We start from the raw sequence: 17,085 nt of genomic DNA on the forward strand, positions 1-17,085 counted from the left end.
CTATCAGGGCCAGGCTATCAGTGAAAGACCACAATGAATGGCCACTGCCAAACTGTGGCCAAGAGCATGGTAGACACCCTGTGGCACAAAGTGCAGCTGAATATAACATGCTTGATTTCAATGGCTGCTTCACAACCTGGATCCTCCCCTCCACCACCAGCTTTTTTGAACTGCAGATACGGAGTTATCCTCAGATCACATTCTCCGCACCCAAAATTGTTCACACCTCAGCCTATGATAATTTACTGTCTCAACACCTACCGTCCAACAGTTTCCATCCCGCTCCCCTTCACGGTCTACTCCCTCCTCGCTATTCATGTGCCCTCACTCTCACTGTGTGGTTCCCTCTCCTTTCTTTCCCCATCCCTGCTGCTCTTCTTTTCTACTCTCAATACCTAGCCCCACAGCATCCCAACACTGTGCCTGGCAGTGCTCTCATCTCATCCCCCCACCCCCCTCCACCGCCACCTATATCTTGCTATCTCTCTCTCTCCTTTCCCTGCCCCACTCCAGATTGTCACTCATTGTGACAGCTGAATTCTGGTTCAAGCTGCCAGAGATGGCTGACATGTGCACATGAGATGTGCTTGCTTGTGTGTGCTTTCTTCCCTGAAAAAGGCTTTGGATAAAAATTAAATGTGAAACAGTCTTTTCATTGTGCCTGTCTACAACTCAATGTCATCTTTATTGTGAAACAACCCAACATTTTTCTAATATTGTTGATATTAACATCAGAAAGTCTGGAACTGCTAACTTCCACACTCCCCTCCACATATAGTGCATTGCTACCCTAGAACAATTTGTAGGTTAAGCTTTACTTTAACAGCAAATTTATTAAAACTGTAAAGCAAAACTCTAATGAGGGAAGTCATTGGGTGTTTTAATATTAATGTAACCATAAATGGCTGGTATCAAATTTAATAATTAACCCATATTTTCGCAGCGTAACGACTGCTCCATAAAATTTTGGGCGTGCAGCTGCATAAATTCCACTTCTTTTAATATTTTGGCTGTATATCAGCCAGCCATCTTCAGAGTGAACCGAGGTGACTGACACTCCAGCAATTACTCTGTTCTTTTAAAATCGCAGACCACGCTACTGCACATGCAGCCACGGGTACACAAGTCCAGAGACGTTGATCAGCGGCTGAGAGGTATATAATTTGCGTGAAATTAGATCTGTGGCTGCGCGATCGATCCACACGGTGGTATTGATGTATCACTGCGAGCTACACCGTTGTGATGTCTTTGTGAGTTTATCACGGTAAGTGCTGGATTCCATATTTGTCCAACCTGAAGCCACTATCTCTATTAATTAAATTCATCGCCAACTGAAGTTAAATTGTTTCTTTCACCACTGAGTCCCAGAAAGATGAAGTTGACACTAAAATTTCAACATTATTGTACACCGTAGAGTACCCAGTGCTCTGCTGCTGTCAATTTATTAGGTCGTAAGAGCCAGGTGTACCTATGTTGTTCTGTGCATCTCTCATGGACTGTACATGTTGTCTGTCCAATGTATGAACGGCCACACTCACAGGGGATTGTATAAACCCCAAGCTTTCGAAGCACCAAATCATCTTTAATGTAACCAGAGGTGTTGCTGTCTTTGGTCGAGGGCAAAAAATCACTTTCACTTTATGTTTGCTGAGGATCTGCCCCATTTTTGATCATAGGCTTGCAATGTATGGCAGAAAAGCTGTGGATTTAAAACTTTCCGTGTGTTGTTCTGCATTCCTGATGCTCACTGTTGGTTTCATTTGTAGTGCCTTATGTATCTGCTGTGAAGGGTACCCGTTGGCTTCAAAAACTCTCCTAAAGTGTAGAATCTCATCCTCAAGACTGCTTTGTGTACCAAGAGTTCTGAAAACACTTATCGTCTGCGGAGGATGGTGGCAGCCATTTGCACATAAATGTAAATCCGATGTCCCAAAAATGGGAGGCACCCATCTTTTTCGATTTCCATCATGAACTGAATTTGTCTACAGATAGAACTCAGATGATTTAAAAATTCTTTTAATTTATCTTCACCATGAGGCCACACTACAACCATTCAACATACCTCTGAAATACTGTGGGCTTCAAGCTAGCAGATTCCAGCACCTTCTCCTCAAATCACGTTGAAAATCTAAATGAGATTCTACACTTTAGGAGAGTTTTTGAAGCCAATGGGTACCCTTCACAGCAGATACATAAGGCACTACAAATGAAACCAACAGTGAGCATCAGGAATGCAGAACACACGAAAGTTTTAAATCCACAGCTTTTCTGCCGTACATTGCAAGCCTATGATCAAAAATGGGGCAGATCCTCAGCAAACATAAAGTGAAAGTGATTTTTTGCCCTCGACCAAAGACAGCAACACTCCTGGTTACATTAAAGATGATTTGGTGCTTCGGAAGCCTGGGGTTTATACGACCCCCTGTGAGTGTGGTCGTTCATACATTGGACAGACAACATGTACAGTCCATGAGAGATGCACAGAACAACACAGGTACACCTGGCTCTTACAACCTAATAAATTGACAGCAGCAGAGCACTGGGTACTCTATCGTGTACAATTTTGGCGTTGACTTCATCTTTCTGTGACTCAGTGGGGAAAGAAACAACTGAAATTCAATTGGCGATGAATTTAATTAATAGAGGTAGTGGCTTAAGGTTGGACAAATATGGAATCTGGGACTTTCTGTGATAAACTCACAAAGATGTTGCAATGGTGCAGCATGCAGTGATACATCAATATCACCGTGTGGATCGACCGTGCAGCCAGATCTAATTTCACACAAATGATATACCTCTCAGCCTCTGATCAAAATCCCTGGCGACTTGTGTACCCATGGCTGCATGTGCAGTAGTGTGGTCTGCGATTTTAAAAGGATGGAGTAAATGTTGGAGTGTCAGTCACCTTGGTTCACTCTGAAGATGGCTGGCTGATACACAGCCACAATATTAGAAGAAGTGAAATTTATGTGGCTGCATGCCTGAAATTTTATGGAATGGTGTAGTGATCTTCACACTGTAACGTCACTGACAAGTGTCAAGCAACTGAGTGGCGTTTGAATTAAGTCTTGCAATTTTTTTTAATCTCTTTTGTGGATAGATAAATGAATGTAAATGCTAATAGTTGTTTCTTTTGAAATCACGAATACTCTGCCAGAGTATTTTTTTTACTGGCCCTCTTTTTCATGTGTTCACAACTATATCAGGTCTTTTGAACACGTCATTAGCAACTGCAACCACAGTTTCCAACTGACCAGTGACATACTCAGTGCTCTATTCCGTGTCTGCAGAGTGTTACACCTTTTATCCTTTACAAAGTAAAGTCAGTTGTTTGTGTATAAAGAACACTGGTTTCAAATCACCATTTTTTTATCTAATTTTTATTCTTCTAGACCCTTTCTTCTCTTTCTTACTAGGATTTAAAAGCCCACATTTTTACTTTTCAAGTATTACAATTAGCCTTCAAATCTATTTTTATTGACAATTTAAAGAAAAATTCCAGGACAGGGCCCCCAGACCCCCTTCCCAATTCTCTTGGCCCCATTACTGATAGCTTCTTTCCACACTTGGCACTTCTGATGTGTCAATTCAAGGAACAGGTTAAAGAAATATGCAACATTGTTTCCTTTATGGAGAATTTGGGAATTAACTCCGCCATTGCCTGTCCCAAGCCCAGGGCCCCATCTCGCAAATCATGGGGAAGGAGGAGGGGGAGGAGTAACAACCTCGTAAAAAAACCTGGGTCCAACTGGTAGCACCCAGGTAGGGTCCCTACCTAGGGTTACAGATGAAGCCCGGCCAATGGTTTCAAAGGCGGAAGAGGAACGTCGCTTCCCAACGGTAGAGAGAGTGGAAGAGCCACTGAAATACATCAGGTAGCGGCTGTACTCCATGTTAGGGGCAGCTACCAAAGGCGTCTGTGTCCCCATGTCAGGGGCGGCATGAACACATCTTCTGGGGCTAACAACTTTAGTCGTATAACTGGATGGAGACGAGCCGTCCCATCAAAAAAAAAATTTTTTTAGCTCATGGAATGGGTCACACTACGGAATCGAGATTACCCCAGGGGGACAATCCCCCATTGACCAAGGTCGACGCAAGCAGGCACTCTAATTCTGGGGGACCTGCCAGAAAGTACATAAGGGAAGAGTCGGAGCTCCCAAGAACCTCAAAGAAGATTAAAACTAAAAAGACTTTCAGAATTGGAACCATAAATGCACAGACAATGATTAAGACTGGTAAACTTAAACAGGTAATAGATGAGATGAAAGAGAGAAGCAGCGGAATATTAGCTAGGCAAGAAACAAGATACACTGACTAAGATGCAGTGGTGTCAGAAGGCTTCATAATACTGAAGGGGAAACCAGGAGTTAAAGTGGGAAAGGAAAGATATGCACCTAGATGCTATGGTACAGGGTTCATAGTAGACAAGAGATACGAGGATGGCATAACTGAAATGAAGAGCAGGTCAGAAACCCTGACATTTCAAGCAGGGAACAAAAAGTATACAATAATAAATGGACACGCACCTACAAATGACAAGAACAGAAAAGACAAGGAAGTTGCAGATAGTTTCTGGGAAGAGCTAGATGATACACTGAAAAACATACCATATAGACATGTAAAGATACTCGTAGGAGATTATAATCTACAGATTGGAAGAGAGAAGCAACAAAGGAGCAGTGGGCAAATACCCTGCACACCAGCGGACAAACAAAAATGGAGAAAGACTAATTGAACTGTGCTGAGAACACAAAATGAGATTGATGACAACACACTTCAGGGCCAAACCATGTAAGAAAAAGACATGGACAAACCCATGCACCCGCCTTGGAGAATTCCAAATTGACCACATAGCAATCAGCTGGGCAAATGCTAAAGAAATCATGAACGCAAAGCTCAGGATTTTTTCCAGATTTCCCGGTTAAAAATTCACGTTCTCCCGGCTGAAAATACACTTATTCATTGTTAAGTGACAGTATACTCTTCCTCGGTACTGTAAAACTCATCAATCCTTTACCGAGCGAGGTGGTGCAGTGGTTAGCACACTGGACTCGCACTCGGGAGGACGACGGTTCAATCCCGTCTCTGGCCATCCTGATTTAGGTTTTCCGTGATTTCCCTAAATCGCTTCGGGCAAATGCCGGGATGGTTCCTTTAAAAGGGCACGGCCGATTTCCTTCCCCATCCTCCCCTAATCCGAGCTTGTGCTCCGTCTCTAATGACCTCGTTTTCGACGGGACGTTGAACACTAATCTCCTCCTCCTCTCATCAATCCTTTGAATGTTTATGGTTTTATATTCCAACGTAGAATTTCCCAGCACTTTAGAAAACGAAACTCCCGGAAGGAGGGGCATGTAAGCTGCATATTTTCGTATTACGAGGGTATAAATTTGAATTCCACAAAACACCACATGTCACTTTCCGAAGCATTGAAATCGAGAATGCGATGCGCTTGTGTAAGCCAGTCATAGTTCATGTCACCTGATCTCGCCCACTGATGACAGCATAGGACACGTGACGTAGTCAGCCAATAGCAAGACCACTCTTAACTAGCACGAACACACAAATAAGAATAGTTCATAGGTTAAATTAAGATACATCACACAAATGTGCCAGTAAAATTTTTAATAATGACGTAAATGTCTGATCTGGGCTCGAAATTCTTCTAAATGGTCGTCCTCAAAGAGTTGATTTTTAAATGGAGTCCAATGCTTTGTGATTTAGGAAATTCATCGTACATTCTCGCACATAGTTCATCTTCCGCAAAAGGAAATTTGCTTTGAATGTAAAGCTTTTCAAACCACCATTTGCAATATTTTCCCGTGACCTGTTAGAAATAGGTTCGTTTCAGCAGTTGCAAGAGAGCGCCACATCATCACGCTTGCGCAGCTACGACGATGCAGGAAGCCCATATGTTCGTACATGTAAAACATTAAAAGATCTTACATTATGTCATAAAAGAAACAAGACACCAGAGGATACTTCAAGAGCATCGGAATTTCGTGAACCACACTAAAATGCATAATTCAGCTTAAAGTGCGCATTCGTATGTCCATATTTGGATGTACATTTTCTTGGAGTACCAGTGCTGTATTATCTCATGTTTGGTTCTTTACTATGGTATAATGACAAACATGCACTTGAAATGCAGTGAACAGTTGAAACCAGCCAATAGTGTGAAATTCAACGCTTTGTTTCAAATAAACTGACTGCCTCAGCAGAAAATATTAATAAAAGCCAAATCTCTTTAGCAAAATGACAAAAATAAATGCATTGTTCTGCAATGCGATTAAAGCTTGACTGTCAGAAAAGTGGAAATAAAATCTGAAACTAACAACATATTTTACCCTTCCATTACTCAGCAAACATATTTTAATTCATTTGATAGCTCCCGGCCACAAATCAGTTTCATCATCATCTAACATGAGAGCAAGAAACGAAGATGAAACAACAAAATCACTGAATGTAAACACGGGTCATATGGAGACAACCCACCTCCACACCACAACTCTGACTGCTCTGTGCATCAGCCCCAGATTTACTGTATTTCCGAACCAGGGAAATATTAGGTAGTGGCGCCCAGCCACACTTCTGTAACCAGAAGCGGGAGAAGATGCTACTCATACGCGACTAAACTGCGCATGCGCAAGAGCCTGTCCGCAACTGCTCAAACGACTCTAAACAGTTGTCACATCATGCTCATCAGAGGCAATATGTTATTATGAAGCACTGCATATTCTTCCTAAGCCTTCGACACACTGTGCTGTTGGCAGACGCTTGTATGAGCACTGTGTTTTGTTGTCGTATATGGCGCATTTCCTTTGCAACTTAAGTTTTATTTATTTTTTTTTTTTTTTCTCTCTCCATGTTTTGTTGCTGCAGTATTATTCTGCAGTAGCTGGATACAGTAATATCCTTTGTTAGAGTATTGGTTCTTACCAGTCAAAATCACAAAAATTTAACTGAAAATGAAAACAATGAAAAATTTACGGAATTCTAAACAATTCCCGGGTTTTTCCTGGTTTTCTCCTGGATGAAAAAATTACTGGGTTTCTCCCGGATCTTCCAGTTGTCCCATGTCGTATACACCCTGAAGAACACAAGAATAGAATTGGATCACTATCTTACAGAAGTTAAGTGCCTTTGGATTCCAAACAGGGACAGACTGCCACAGACGAAAAGAAGAACGGAAAACATAAAGGTAGACAGAGACAAATTAAGACACATCGATCCAGATATGAAGAAGGAATTTAATCATTCAATGAATGGGACGACATGAAGCGAAATATGGCAAAACAGGCTGAACTATGGGGAAAGGAAGAAAAGAAACGGAAGCACTGGTGGTGGAGCAAGGAATGTGAGGAAGCGGTAGAGACTCACAGGAAAGCCTGGAGAGACTGGAGCGGCAAGAAGGACCTGGAAAAATGGGAAGTTTTCTTAGGAGCAAGAAAGGAAGCGGCCCGAACAATAAGATGGACCAGAAGACAGAAGATGAAGCAGGAACTGGACAAGATTGAGTCCAACTTCGGAAAAAACAACAGCAGACACCTTTTCGGGAAATTCAAAAGGAGTCTAATTGGATACGAGGGTAGAGAACTGTTAATAAGAGATAAGAAAGGGGAGCTGGCAGTTAGTGTGAAGGAGAACTGTCAGATTTTTGCAGAGCACTTCCATGACCTGCTGAACTGTGAACCACCTGAAGAAGAGCTGGAACTGGGGACTGACACAGAAGAGAGTGAGCCACGCCCTCCAACCAGGGATGAAGTCGCACATGCCACAAGCGATCTAAAGAATAATAAGGCAACTGGAGAAGATGGTATAGCAGCCGAGATGATAAAGTGGGGAGGCAACAAAGCAATAGGCAACATGACCAACATAATTCACCAGATCTGGAGAACAACGGTTATATTTATCCTGAAGCAACTGATAGAACATAGGGCTTTACAAAACAAAAAAACAGTAATAACCTTCGTGGACTTCATCAACAGACAGACTCTTGTTATTATCCTGAAGAACAGAGGACTTGATGGAACTACACAAGAACTCACAAAAGAAATTCTGACAGACACAAAAGCAAGGGTGAGATTCAGAGGAGCACTGTCAGAAGAATTTGAGATCAAGACTGGTGTTAAACAGGGAGATGGATTGTCACCATTGTTGTTTAATATAGCACTGGACGAAGTGATCAGGCAGTGGAGAGCAATAAACGAGGAAATGGGAATACCAAAGACCCATGTGGGGGACAAAAAGGACAACAGGGCTCAAGTGGACAGCCTAGCCTTTGCAGATGACATAGCAGTAGTAAGTGAGACAGAACAAGATGCAAAGACACAACTCAATAACTTAAATAAGGTAGCCAGAAAGGTGGGACTGAGGATCGCCTATAACAAGACAAAAACATTAAATACCACTGCTGGAGATCAATGACAGAAGAATACAGGAAAAGATTAGTGTGTCACCAGTGGAGCCAACAGGAGAAACGGACATTGAAGATCTCGAAAGAAGAGCGAGAGAGAAGAAGAGAAAGAATGAAGAGGTTCTGGGAGACGAAGAGGAAAATGTAGTCCACGAAGGGGCTACCCGTGGTCCTACGGAGGCCGTAACGCAAGAAGAATAGTTTGGTAATTACACTGTCATTGTAAAACAAAACCCTCATACAATGATTCATTGAAATTAAATCAACCGCTCATACAATACAACAACAACAATTCAGGAATAGCGTCTGAACCAATTTAAGAACTGAAGAGCTTGGACCAGAGCAGTTATAATATGAAAGCAATGACACTCCACTGATGATTTTTTTTTTTTTTTACCAGTTTTCACAAAATCAAATTATCAAATTACTAAGAGTATTTTGACAGTAATTTGATAGACAATAAAGTGAAATGTGGAGCCTGGAAATCTAATTATTTTGACTTCAATGAGCATAACAAATAAATGCTTAGCTAGAAAGGCTTGTCATTTTGGATTTTAGGTCATTTAATTGTAATACTCTGTGCAACATGCTGCTGATAACAATGGACAATATCTCCAACAGAGTTTGCTGTCAATAAATTACATGACATGGGAAATGAAACTTGACAAACATCAGACCAGAAACCTGAAACAGTCAAACTGTAGGTAACACAATATTGTAACCAATGCTGACCAGTGTCCTCAACTATTGCATACCCTAATTATTTTTCAAATTATGGGATAAATCAGCTAACCACTTTTCTCCAGAGAGTGATCTGGATACTGTCTCTTAGCTCAGGTTGGTTGGTTTGTTGGGGGTTAAGGGACTAAACAGTGATGGCATCAGTCCCTACTTCAAGGGGGTAGCCAATCTGGAGTAAGTGATGCCGGGCAAAACTTTGATCAAGTTGTGTTGTAGGAGTGATACAACTGAGGCACTGAAATCTGTACTGATGCCAAAGATAGTAAATAATTCAAACAGAGGTAAAAGCATATGAGTCAGGCTGGTCTGTAGGTCAGTGCAGATGAAGGCTCCTCAGGGCTCATCTGCAGGGACAAGCAATTCCCTGACATCTGAACCTCACTGCCCCGATGCAGTGTGATGAAATAAATAATTCTTTCTAGGTGTGTGGAGAGGACACCAATATCAGTAAAACTGAAAAGCATGAAATCATAATGAACATTAGTAGGACCAACAATATTAAAATAAGGTGACAAAAATAACCAGGTGGTAGGTGGGTGGCTGCAGTCAAGTGTTCCCCGGGCCTCGGCCTGTGGCTGGTGTTGTCCCTTCCACAACTGTCCCTCTCTGATCCATTACAGTCTAAGTCTTAAAAGTGATAAGAGAACCTACTCTCAAAGGAAACACAAAAACCTGTTCAGATTAGATTAGATTTACTTTCATTCCAATTGATCCGTAGCGAGGAGGTCCTCCAGGATGTGGAACATGTCAGAAAAACAACAATACACGACAAATATTTACAACTAAAACAAGTAAGCTAATGTACCATTCCACAGGTCCCAAGTGGAATGATCGTCATTTTTTAATGAACACTAAAAGAGTCATTTTACAAATACTAATGCACTGAATTTAAAATAAAAAAGTTTTTTATTTATTTATAAGGTAATAAACCTGTAATACAACTACTGTAATACTTATTTACAATGAACACATTACTGCACTGAAATGGTGCAGAAGTTAGATTATACTTACACACACACACACACACACAAATTTTCAGTGAACACATTACTGCACTGAAATTGTGCAGAAGTTATATACAAATCAGTTGGTTTTACTAAGAAATTCATCAATGGAGTAGAAGAAGTTGGCCACCAATAAATCCTTTAGGCTTCTCTTAAACTGAATTTCATTGGTTGTTAAGCTTTTTATGGCTGCTGGCAAGTTACTGAAAATGTGTGTTCCTGACTAATGCACATCTTTTTGTACAAGACTAAGTGACTTTAAATCCTTGTGAAGATTATTCTTATTTCTAGTATTGATTCCATGACTTGAGCTGTTGGTTTGAAAAAGTGATATATTTTTAATGACAAATTTCATTAAGGAATAAATATATTGGGAAGCAGTAGTTAGTATCCCTAGTTTCCTAAACAGGCTTCTGCAGGAAGTTCTTGAGTTCACACCACATATAACTTACTGCACGTTTTTGTGCCCAGAAAACTTTAGCTGTTCATCTGTCCCTTTTGTCATCAGCTAGTGTTGAGGATAAGAAACACTTACAGTCTTGCTAAGTTGGAATGCTACATCAAGGGCTATTCCTAAAAAAGTAAAATAGGGTGCAGCAGAAAAACAGGCAACTGCATCTGAATGTAATTGAAAACAGAGAAAGAGGGATGATTGGGATGGCTGGCATAGGAGGCAGGATCAAGTGGGCCCAGCCCAGCAGCGGTGAAAGATAACAAAACCCCAACAACCCTGCCCACACCCCTGAAATAAGTTTAACACATTAGGTCGGAGAATAAAAACTACTATCTCAAAGGGAGTGAAGAACCAGTTCAACTGTCTGTACGTCATCTGCTGTAATTAGAGGCAAAGATTTCTGAAGTCTTCCACCAGGATGCGAGCTACTGTCTGCAAGGCTCTGCAACTGTAGCACAGGTGCGACTCATTATGTCAGATAAACCTATGGGTTAATTTGCAAGTGACAAGTAATAGTGGATTCCTTCTAGGAGGAACGTAAGGAAGAGTGCCATGCAACTGTGGTCTCCTCTATAGGTACAGTTTATCAGCCTGCCTAACAATGTTCTGTCTCTGGATGAGGTTTTATTTGCAATCACAAATATGCATGAAGGATTGTCTGAGGGAATGTTGGGCACGTAATCACATCTCTAGACAAATGGTCAACCAGTTCTTTCCTCTAGATACTCATGCAACTTGAGACATGAAGAGAAATAACTGAGAGGCAGTATAACAAGTAGAACTGATCAGTAGTCTGGACACTGCTCACCGAGTCACAACAAATTGAACATGGTTGAGAGAGGTCTGTTTCGTAAAATACAGGATGCTGAAGATTAGAGTGGTAGGTCATATAAGTAGTGAGGAGGTTTTGAACAGAACTGGCGAAACAAGAAATTTGTGGCACAACTTGACTAAAAGAAGGGATCAGTTGATAGGACACATTTTGAGACATCAAGGGATCACCAATTTAGTACGGGAGGAGAGGGGGATGGGGACAGGCTGGATAAAAATTTTAGAGGGAGACCAAGAGATGAACACAGTAAGCAGATTCAGGAGAATGTACGTTGCTTTAGTTATTTGCAGATGGAAATGCTTGCACAGGATAGAATAGCATGGAGAGCTGCATCAAACCTATCTTTGGACTGAATACCACAACAAAAGGGCTTTGCTAATAGTTATCAGCTCCACCTTAAAAACACTACAAATTTCTCGCAACAAATGATGTTCCTGAACAGCGGAGTATGTAAAAGGGTAGCCCATCCTACTCATAGTTTTAGAGCCATCAGTGTAAATGACATTAGCACTCCCATACTCCCAAACAGAAGAGGTAATAAACTTAGGTTCTTGTAATAGATCAGTCTTAATTTGTGGTATAAATTGGACAATCAGAAAATTGTCATATGGTGATTGTGTAAATGAACAGGACTTGGTTCCATCAGAATGGGAGAGTTACGAACCCCACTTTAGTCAATGATGATGCATGGGGTCCAATAATTTAAAGCTGAAGATGCCACTCAGCCATAAACCTGACAATCACAGTCCAGTTGGGATGAGTAAAGCAGTGTGATCCGCATTCCAAGGACACAAAGGACATTAAGCTTTTCCAAGTAGGTTCTCTTAAGTTAACCAGCTTGGTGCAGCCAAACACTTCTTTATCGAAGAGGAGTCCCAGAAATTGGGGCTTAACTACAACAAGTGCTGAGTACCCTAGTACTGTTCTGGCTGAGCATGAACCATGGTATGACAAAACAAATGCACAGACTGAGTTTTCACATAAGAAAATTGGAAGCTGTGGGTAATGATCCAAGCAGAGGTCCTCTGGGTGGGTCCTTGGAAATGGCATTCCGCCAATGCTACAGATCAGGAGCTATATATCGCATGCAAAAGCCATCAACATATGCGCTGAAGAGCCAAAGGAACTGGTACACCTGCCTAACATCGTGTAGGGGCCCCGCGAGCAAGCAGAAGTGCTGCAACAAGATGTGGCATGGACTCGACTAATATCTCAAGTAGTGCTGGAGGGAACTGACACCATGAATCCTGCAGGTCTACCCACAAACCCTTAAGAGTACAAGGGGGTGGAGATCTCTTCTGGACAGCACGTCACAAGGCATCCCAGATATGCTCAATAATGTTAATGTCTAGGGAGTCTGGTGGCCAGTGGAAGTGTTTAAACTCAAAAGAGTGTTCCTGGGGCCACTCTGTAGCAAATCTGTATGTGTGGGGTGCCGCATTATCCTGTTGAAACTGCCCAAGTCCATCAGAATGCACAATGGACATGAATGGATGCAGGTGATCAGATAGGATGCTTACATACATGTCACCCGTCAGTCATATATAGACATATCAGGGGCCCCATATCACTCCAACTGCACTCATCCCACACCATTACAGATTCTCCACCGGCTTGAACTGTCCCCTGCTGACATGCAGGGTCCATGGGTTCACGAGGTTGTCTACACGTCCATCTGCTCGATACAATCTGAAACAAGACTCATCCGACCACCAGGCAAAATGTTTCCAGTTATCAATAGTCCAATGTAGGTGTTGATGGGCCCAGGCAAGGCGTAAAGCTTTGTGTCGTGCAGTCATCAAGGGTACACGAGTGGGCCTTCGGTTCCAGAAGCCCATATCGATGTTTCGTTGAATGGTTTACATGCTGACACTTGTTGATGGCCCAACATTGAAATCTGTAGCAATTTGCAGAAGGGTTGCACTTCTGTCATGTTGAATGATTCTCTTCTGTCGTTGTTGGTCCCATTCTTGCAGGGTCTTTTTCTGACCAAAGCGATATCAGAGATTTGATGTTTTACCAGATTCCTGATATTCACAGTACATTCGTGATATGGTCGCATGGGAAAATCACCGCTTCAACACTACCTCGGAGATGCAGTGTCCCATCAACTCATGCGCTGACTATAACACCACATTCGAACTCACCTAAATCTTAATAACCTGCCTTTCTAGCCCAAGATAAGGAAGTGTGTTTGTAACACTCCGCAGAGAGCCCTGAAGGATGCCATTCTTTTGGAGCTGTGGCTTGCTCGGCAGTAGCAAACAAAAGAGAGCATCATCAGAAAGTGATCACTGTCACTAAGATCATAGTATTGCAAACATTGTAACAAAACCATGAGATTGGGGGAACAGATCACATGGTCAACAGCAAATATGTGCCAAGGGTGTTAACAGGGATGGGGTACTGTCATTGAGGAGACACTGATCAAGATCGGAAAAAAGTTAATCAATCAGAAGGCACATACCAGATGATCCACAGGAGGGTTAAGAATGAAACCTCCAAGTATGAGAAAGGGATGAAGAGAGTTTTCACATTAAGGTGACCATCTCAATCAGAAGGAATCTAACACATGTCCCACATGGGGTTGTGTGCATGAAATTGTCAACTGTGAGAAACGAGAGGGAAGAGTAGTCTGATAAAGGTAGCCATCTCAAGTGCCCTGCAAAGAGGTAAAGACAAGTTGAAAATGGTGGTCGCTGGAGTCATTTGCACCTGCATTGCTGTTGCAAAGGTGTCCTGGTTAGGCTTGAGGGGACCAAGAGGACATATCACACACCACTGTGTGTCACGTAAGTTCAGGGTCCAATGGTGTTGGGGAGGGGGGATTTGGAATCCCCAGGATCAAGAGGGGGGGGGAGGGGATTTCAAGGATCACTGGAGTAGTTTTGTCTCCTGATGATTATTTCTTTTCTCTTTAACCATTACAGTAGGTCAGGATCCTTGCGAGGGTTTATTAGCTGTGGGCGTAGGAACTGAAAAGGAGTGAGCAGTCCTGCACCCTGCAGTCCATAGCTCAATGAGCCACTGACTGGGGTTGTGTTGCTGGTCTGTTGAATTCCAAAGAGAGGTGTAGATGGTAGCAGGAAAGCAAGGAATACGATAACAGGTAAGCAAGGAATAGTTCGGGATTTAGTTTTAAAAAATTATTTCAGAGTCCCCAGACAAGTCCTTACAAGTTTTCTCCCAATGTAACTCCTATTGTGCCTGTGTGACCCAAGCTGATCGACTCTCAGCACAATCAGTTCTGCCTAGTTAAAACCAATGACAAGAGATTACTCCTCCTCTGCTGAATTTGCTGGCAAATCCACACCATTGGTTTAACCAATAGTAAGCATTTGGAGGTGGGCCATGTGTGTGGTCATTGGAGGGTTCTGCAGAGCAGAACATTGTCCTTCCTCCCCCCCCCCCCCCCCCCACACACACACACACACAATGATAACCAGCCACATTCCAGTGCCCCTTGCTTTGCCGCCCTCTTCACTACCTCCGCAATGTACGACCAACACATCTGCTGTTTCTGCTTCGACGAGTGAGTATCTTTCCTTGATTAGAGCAGATGTCTCACTTGGGAGACAGAGTCTCTGGCACTGCACTGCACTGCACTGCACTCCATGACTTGCCATCAACAAAACTTAACATGAGCCGCAGCTTCTCCCACTGCCTACTTCTACAGTTAATTCTCTCTCTTTTAGGCGTGCCCCATTTATTCCATATACTGAATTATATGCTCTTTATTTGACCAAATTTCCTGTTCTCATTTAATATCAACCTGGACACCAACTCCCAAATCCTGACCGCCTGACAACCTGTACAGACGGTTTCCTAACGGAAGCCCTGCCACTGGAAGGTGCTGGAAGAGTATGTTGCTCCTCTGGCCTGATGCATGGAGTCCAGGTTTCTGAAGATGAACCTGCTGGAACCACAAGAACAATACCACTGGGCCAAAGTATAAGCGATCACACTTTTTCAGAGTTGCAAAATATGAGAGGCAATTTGAGACCTTAAGTTCCTGGATTTTTTGCTACTTAATTATGGTAACAAGTTTTTGGAGATAGGGGAGGGCCACTGTATCCACAACTGAAGTAGACATGTGGTAACTCATATAATGAGTTTTCATGAAGTATATGCTGCTGAAAGTGGCCCCCTTAATTCTAGTTTCCACATAATTCTTCAGCCATTTGAAGCATCAAGTCCCAGTGAAAAATCAAATCCTGTACCATATTAAGGCTGCTTGCTCTGAATCAGAACTCTCCCCATGGGTACCACACAAGCAGAGCAATGGCCACCTGGCTTCACAGCCACAGCCTGGAATCACAGTGCCCCCAAATGGAGTGTGGAGAGGTAGCAGCTCAGGGATCAACTGTGTGTGCTCTGCACAGTTGGGAGGGGGGACTAACACTGTACAGGTACCAGATAAGATCCTCAGCACTTGGACTGTGTACCATGCTGGGTACTGGATGATCTTCCCCACAGACTGAAAAAATTTTGAAAAAGTGGAGGTAAAACCCTGACATTGGTACCAAATATTGGTTAGCCAAAACAAATAGTGCAACATAGAAAAAGCAGGAGAAACCATAATAAATGTCCTACGTACAAGCTAGGTTGTCAATATGGGTTACCACAAGGTGCCCTACCCAACAATACACAGAAAAGACTAGTGAAACAGACAGTGAGAGAGAAGCACAGGAAAACAGAGGAAGAACACAAAAGTCAAACAGAACACGTGAGAAGGGTGAAGAGGAACCAGAATGATTAGGGTGAGTGCTAGTGCGGGCCACCAAGCCCAAACAGCCACTGCCTCTTCAGAGCAGAGGAGGCAACAGGGTGTCCTGCCAACCCCTCCACGGGCCAACACGGCTGAAGTATCCTCCCTTAAAGAGAGTGTCAAAAAATCTCTTCACGAATAAACTGTACAACTTCGTCAGCCACTAAGGCACCATCCACTAATACCATGGGTAATGAGTCGGCCTCAAGGCAGCATGTACAGCTAACTGTGGACCACCGTCAAAGGGGCATCACAATGAAAGTGGGGCAGACAATGGCGATGGAGGATATGACCATGTACCAGCCAAATATGGCCAATGCAGAGCCGGTAAAGAATACTGGAGTCCTTATGAGAGGCCTGCATGGAGGGCATCCACAAATTAGTGGTCTTCTTTACTGCCTGTAGTTTGTTCAGCAAAGTCAGAGTATAATATTCCACATTCCACATCTATAGAACTTGACAGTGTAATACTGATTGAAGGTCAAATTCTGGAACACCGATCTCAAGAAGCAGCTTGCCACTATCCAATTTAACCAGCCAGTCAGCGAGTTTAGTCCCCAAGATCCCAACATGACTCAGGGTCCAGACAAAGACTGCCAGGTGATTATTTAAGGCCAAAAAGGAGCATCCTGGATATTCAGGACAAAGGGATTGTAAGAGCTTGTAAACTGCTCAACAAAATACTACAGATGAGGAAGGACTCACTGACTCAGGATCGGATATGGTCAAGATCACAAGAGTTGGTTACCATCTCCACAGATAATACACTGAATCCACGGGGCAAGGAATAGAGTTCATTATATCTCCCATTAACGTAAGTAAGGCCAACATAACAGACAGTCATTGAGCCTTCAGTACAGACTACTT

The 17,085-nt window shown here is 42.7% G+C and overlaps 1 protein-coding gene and 1 non-coding gene across 2 annotated transcripts in view; one reads left to right on the top strand and one right to left on the bottom strand.

The window, feature by feature from the left end:
* LOC126094757 (serine/threonine-protein kinase RIO2) overlaps nt 1–17,085 on the bottom strand; it is a 105,721-nt gene that overhangs the window by 22,306 nt on the left and 66,330 nt on the right. The gene's annotated exons all lie outside the window — the stretch shown is intronic.
* Trnaa-cgc (transfer RNA alanine (anticodon CGC)) lies at nt 5,023–5,095 on the top strand. The gene has a single exon. It is a non-coding gene; the product is annotated as a tRNA-Ala (tRNA).

This window comes from Schistocerca cancellata, chromosome 8, assembly GCF_023864275.1.
Source record: "Schistocerca cancellata isolate TAMUIC-IGC-003103 chromosome 8, iqSchCanc2.1, whole genome shotgun sequence".
NCBI classification, from domain to species: domain Eukaryota; kingdom Metazoa; phylum Arthropoda; class Insecta; order Orthoptera; family Acrididae; genus Schistocerca; species Schistocerca cancellata.